The sequence below is a fragment of the Carcharhinus amblyrhynchos genome, chromosome 9 (genome assembly GCF_965287045.1).
Source record: "Carcharhinus amblyrhynchos chromosome 9, sCarAmb.v2.hapA, whole genome shotgun sequence".
Lineage (NCBI taxonomy): Eukaryota > Metazoa > Chordata > Chondrichthyes > Carcharhiniformes > Carcharhinidae > Carcharhinus > Carcharhinus amblyrhynchos.
This window is the reverse complement of record NC_137332.1, coordinates 13,507,402-13,513,736: the sequence shown is the minus strand read 5'-3', so window position 1 is coordinate 13,513,736 and position 6,335 is coordinate 13,507,402.

Sequence of the window (6,335 nt, the reverse complement as noted above, 5' to 3'; positions counted from 1 at the left end):
TTTGTAATGCTTTGCACTTTTGGACCTTGCTTATCTTTTGGCAAACTACCTTATTCACGGCTCCCATTGTTTATTCCCCCTCCCCTCCCCCAGGCTGCACACTTGGCCAGGGATCAACTCTGCCCCAGGGGAGCACTTGCATTCATTGCACCCTTGTCGCAGCCACCTGCCCCTTCCTGCTGATATCTCTACATTTAGTTTCTTCCATTTCCCACAAAAAAATGTAGTGTTTAATTAATTTTTAAAAATACATTGCATTCAGATTCATTTCCTACTCCACAAAATTTGGTTCTGAATAATGAATCACATTTTAAAAACAGAAATACATAATCCTAGTTTTATTTAAAATATGTAGGTATTTCATAAATGTGATAATACTGTGTCCAGTGCCAACATTTTCATAGAATCCCTACAGTGCAGAAGGAGGCCATTCAGCCCGTTGAGTCTGCACTGACCACAACCCCACCCAGGTCTATCCCCATAAACCCACATTCACCCTGCTAATCCCCCTGACACTAAGGGTAATTTAGCATGACCAATCCACCTAACCTGCACATCTTTGGACTGTGGGAGGAAACCAGAGTACCTAGAATAATCCATGCAGAACAGGGAGAATGTCCAAACTGTCCACACAAACAATCAGCCAAGCCGGGAATCAAACCCAGGTCTCTTGTGCTGTGAGGCCACAGTGCTAACCACTGTACTGACTGTGTCACCCAGAAAGTAATAGTGTAATGGTTTTTTTAATTCATTGGACTTGGACATTGCTGGATGGCCAGCATTTATTGCCCATTCCTAGTTGTCCTTGGATGGTAGTTGAGAGGCAACCACATTGCTGTGGCTCTGGAGTCACATGTAGCCCAAACCAGTTAAGGATGGTAGATTTCCTTCCCTAAAGGACACGAGTGAACTAAATGCGTTTTTCCGACAATCGACAATGGTTTCATGGTTATGAGTAGATTCTTTATTGAATTCAAATTCCACCATCTGCTGTGGCAGGATTTGAATGCGCTCCCCAGAACGTTAGCTGAGTTTCTGGATTAATAGTCTAGCGATAATACCACTAGGCCATCACCTCCTCGTTTAAAAGAATTAGCCATAAACGTAAGGCACATCAATCATTTTAGGCCAATAAGTTGACTTGCTGCATGTGTGCAACATCATACGATATTTAGTGTCTTTATAAAGAGGTGTTTTGTTAGTGTCTGTAATTAAGGAAGGAAATCCTTTGGCAGAACAATTTTTTCTTAGCCAGTGGAATTGCTGTGGGGTTCTGACTGTTTTGTTGTTTGACTTCTAACAGCTCATGTTCCCTTTTCCTTGATAGAAGCATCATTTGTTTTAATATATAATTTGATTTATTATTGTCACATGTATTGGGATACAGTGAAAAGTATTGTTCATGTGTGCATAGCATACATATGGGAGAAGAAAAGGAGAGAGCGCAGAATGTCGTATTACAGTCACAGCTAGAGTGTAGAGAAAGGTCTATTTTTTTAACATGTATCCATTGGATGAGTGTTACTCATGGTCCAATACTTATTGGCCACCTGTTATTGTCATTGAGAAGGTGGTTATGAGCCTTTTTGAAATGCAACAGTCCATGTGGTGTAGATACGCCCACTGTTCCAGGCTTTTGATTCAGTGACAATGAAAGAACAGTGATATACCTCTGCGGCAGGGTGATGAGAGATTGAGGTGGTAGTTTTTGATGTGTCTGTCAGTCCAGTGATTATAGGTCGTGAGTTTGGAAGGTGCAGTTGAAGATGCCTTTGCAAGTTGTTGCAATTCCTCTGGGAGATGTTACAAACCGCAGCCACTATGCTGGTGAACGTACCTGGGACAGGCTGTCAGTCAGACTACAGTGCTGACGGGGTTGTCTCCTGCATTGGAAGGGGGCGGGTTCAGGGGCCTGACCTGCCTTCATGAACATGGCCAAGAGTGGAGACAGAGGCTGGACTTTGGCCTTTATGTTTGGCAGACATTTTGTTCTCTACCTAGGGACTATTAAGATCCAGCCCCACTGTGCATGAAGAACAAATAATTAACAATCAAGGCTTTACCAATTTGTGAAAATTATCCATGTGTTACAAAGACAAACTACTGACATGTAACAACATCCAGAGTCTTAGTCCAAGGTCACACTATTATCAATATTAACCAGATCCTATAAATTGATGGAATGCAGATAGTGGAAATTGTTTAGAGAATAGCAAATGTTTCCAACTTTCAAATTACCAAGCTAAAGACGCTGTAATTTTAGGCTGGCACAGTGAGTGGTTAGCACTGCTGCCCCATAGCACCAGGAACCTGGGTTTGATTCCTGGTTTGGGTCACTGTCTGTGTGGAGTCTGCATGTTCTCCCCATGTCAGCATAGGTTTCCTCTGGGTGCTCTGGTTTCTCCCATAGTCCGAAAGATGTGCTGGTTAGGTGCATTGGCCATGCTCAGTGTACCCCAGCAGGCACTGGAGTGTGGAGACTAGGGGATTTTCACAGTAACTTCATTGCATTGTTAATGTAAACCTACTTGCTACACTAAAAAGTAAACTTAGCACTACCTGGCAGTCACTTTACTTGAAAGACAGCACAAAATAGCTTGGCAAGACGATGTGTGGAGGATGAATGCAGAACCATTTTTATATTACCTGCAAATTACCATTTGCCAATATTTAAGGCTACATTCTATTTTGTTTCGTGTCCAGCGCTTCTATCATTCAGATCTGGCAAGCAGCTGAAGTTAGACGTTTACTCTCTATCACTGCAGAGTTGTTGCACCCTTAATAATCATGTCATAAATGCAACCTAACCCGAAAGGGAGGCTTGGTCTGTACTGCTTTTGACTCAATCCAGGGCATCATTCCAGATATAAATGCAGTACTGGTGCGAAATGGAAACTGTTTAATACAGATGCCAAACATATGCTGTAGTATAAATGTACCCTTCGAAACTCTGTGGAAATGATCATTACAAGACAATATTAGCAAGTAACTTTTTCTGCTTTATGGATCCGTGGCCTTGAAGTGTCAGCTCCCAAAAGATAATCGTGTTGTCACTCCAAGTTCAACAAATATAGAAATCTGAAATGCCCCTCCAAGGGTCCAAGATTCCTTGTTTCCAAGATACATGATAGTAAAGCCCAGAGATTGATTCTTATGAGTCTAAGCAGCTCACTTAACCAACTGAGGCAGCAGCAAAATTTATTTGTGGGACATAGCTGTCATTGGCTGAGCCAACATTTATTGCCCGTCCCTAGTTGCCTGAGGGAAATTGGGAGTCAACCATATTGCAGTGGCTCTGGAGTCACAGGTAGGCCAGACCAGGTAAGGACAGCAGACTTCCTTCCCTAAAGGACACTAGTGAACCAGATGGGTTTTTTCAACAATCAACAAACAGGTTCATGGTCATTGGTAAATTCTTCATTCCAGATATTTTTTATTGATTTCAAGATGGTGCCGGAGTGAGGTGACTTCTTGCAAGCTGCGCCCAACATAATTTTTAATCCTATCTTTTACTCTTGTTCTATGGCTTCTAAAACTTTTTTCTATCTCTTAAACTACATTCTCCACTCTCTCCCCCATTTATGGTATGCTTTGTCTGTATAGTGTGCAAGAAGGCAATGGCCTTAATGGTATTATCGCTAGATTATTAATCCGGAAACTCAGCTAATGTCCTGAAGACCCAGGTTCAAATCCCACCATGGCAGATGGTGGAATTTGAATTCAGTAAGACAAAATCTAGAATTAAGAATCTACTGATGACCATGAAACCATTGTTGATTGTCAGAAAAATCTATTTGGTTCACTAATGCCCTTAAGGAAGGAAATCTGTCCTTACCTGGTCTGGTGGACATGTGACTCCAGAGCCAAAACAATGTGGTTGACTCTCAACTGTCCTTGGGGAACTTGGGATGGGCAATAAATGCTGGCCAGTCAGTGATGCCCATGAATCATGAATGAATACAAAAAACAATACTTTTGACTGCATACCAATACATGTGAGAATAATAAATCAAATTTGGAAAAAAGTCCATAATCTCTCATGGTGGGTTTTGAAGCCAGGTCGCCAGAACATTAGCTAAGTTTCTGGATTAGTAGTCGAATATCACTAGGCCATCGTCTAGTAATGCTGTAGTATAAATGTATCCTTGTCATTCTGAGTACCTCACTGTCGGCAATGCTGACCTTTGAATGGGACACTAAAACTGAGGCCCCACCTGCTGACTTTTAGTGGATTTAAAAAATGCGATGCCATTGTTTTGTAGAGGAGCCAGAGAGTCATCCCCAGTGTCTGGGTCAGTTTTTATCTGATCAATATCAACAAAAGACAGATTATCTCTTCACCATTACATTGCTGTTTGTGGGGGCTTGTGTGCAGGTTGCTTGTCATGTTTCTCATCTAACAGCAACTACACTTCAAAAAAAATGTCACTGGCTTTGAGGTGTGTGGTAGTTACGAAGAGTATTGTATAAATTCAGGTCTACTCTTTAATTTTCTTCTCGCTAAAGTTAGTTGATCTTACACTCCCACTTAGAGCTGTCCACTTCCTGCCTGCTTGTCAACTGTAGCTGTTATTAGTAATGATGTGGCGATGCCGGCATTGGACTGGGGTAGGCACAGTAAAAAGTCTTAACAGGTTATTTGGAATCATGAGCTTTTGGAGTGCTGCTCCTTCATCACCTGAGGAAGGAGTGTTCCGAAAGCTATGATTCCAAATTAACCTGTCAGACTTTAACCTGGTGTTGTGAGACTTATTGCAATTAATAATGATACAGATGAGGATGAGAAAGGCAATATATAATTGCAGGATTATCCCTTCTTACTGAACATCAGTAGCATGGAACCATATTGCATTATTGAAATAACTTGTTACTTTCAGTGACTGTCGGGCAATTTTTCTTTATAAATGTAAACAATTTAACATAAACTGAAAGTACAAGGCACACAGCAAAACACTAGGAGCGGTTTTAAAAAGACTACAGATCTAACCAATTCAAATTAATGGAAAACCCAATCGAACAATTGTACTAGTGATGGGAAGAGTTATGCCAAGTGTTACTCAGGTCATTCTCCAGTTACACTACAAGGCAATCTTTGAGTATGAGAGATATTGTATTAATACCTTGACTACTACAAGCAGACCAGTGTGCTGTGGAATGGGCCACTGGCAAATTATGCTTAAGATTATGACTTAAAGGGTGGCATGGTGGCACATTGGTCAGCACTGCTGCCACACAGCACCAGGGACCTGGGTCTGATTCCCAGTCTCGGGTCATTGTCTGTGTGGAGTTTGCACATTCTCCCCATGTCTATGTGGATTTCCTCCCACAGTCCAAAGATGTGTTGATTAGGTCAATTGGCCATGTTAAATTGGCCCTTAGTGTCAGGGAGACTAGCTAGTGTAAATGCCTGGGGATAGGGTCTGGGTGGGATTGTGGTCAGTGCAGACTCAATGGGCAGAATGGCCTCCTTCTGCACTGTAGGATTCTAAGATTAGAGAAATATAATATGCGTGTGAGTATACTGAATATTAAGGATATATAACCTCACTATACAGCAAAAGTTAAAGTCAGTGGTGATGTTTTAATGCATCAGTCTTGAGAGGTCATGACCAATGCCATGAAGCTATAGCTGAACTGTTTGGGTTCATTTACTGAACAATTCACCATAAAAATAATTCCATTTTCGGTTTGCACAAGGCCTTGGTTACAACTTGGGAATAATGTGTCCAACTTTGTCCTAAGGGTGGGTGGCACGAAAAGCTTTGGAAATGATAGAAAAGCTGGTTTAAAAAAAAATTCCCAGTTTACTACACATTAAATATGCACATCCTTAGATCTCTTCACACTGAAGTGTTAAATGTAGGGTATATAAATATATCTTTTCTACATATATATATATATAAATAAATAAAATTCTGATCATACTTATCTAGAGGACTACCTCAATTGTTAAAGGAAACACAGAACTTACTTTAAAAAGTTTTATTAAGTCTGTATTACAGGTGCTGGTTCTCCCTGAGAATTGTAGAACACAAAGATTCCCAGCTCATACTAACTTACTACATACTTTGATGCTACAGCTGGACCCGTGTCTAGTTAGGCTGGAAATCACCTCATCAGAACAGGTAATGTAAACTATGGCCAGTGTGATATTCTCGATGCAATGTGATATCCAGAGTGGCACAGGGGTTATTACTGCTGGCTCACATTGCCAAGGACTTGGATTTGATTCCCAGCTTGGGTCACTGTCTGTGCATTCTCCCTGTTTTTGGGTGGGTTCCCTCTGAGTGCTCTGTTTCCTCCCACTGTCCGAAAGAAGTACTGGTTAGATGCAG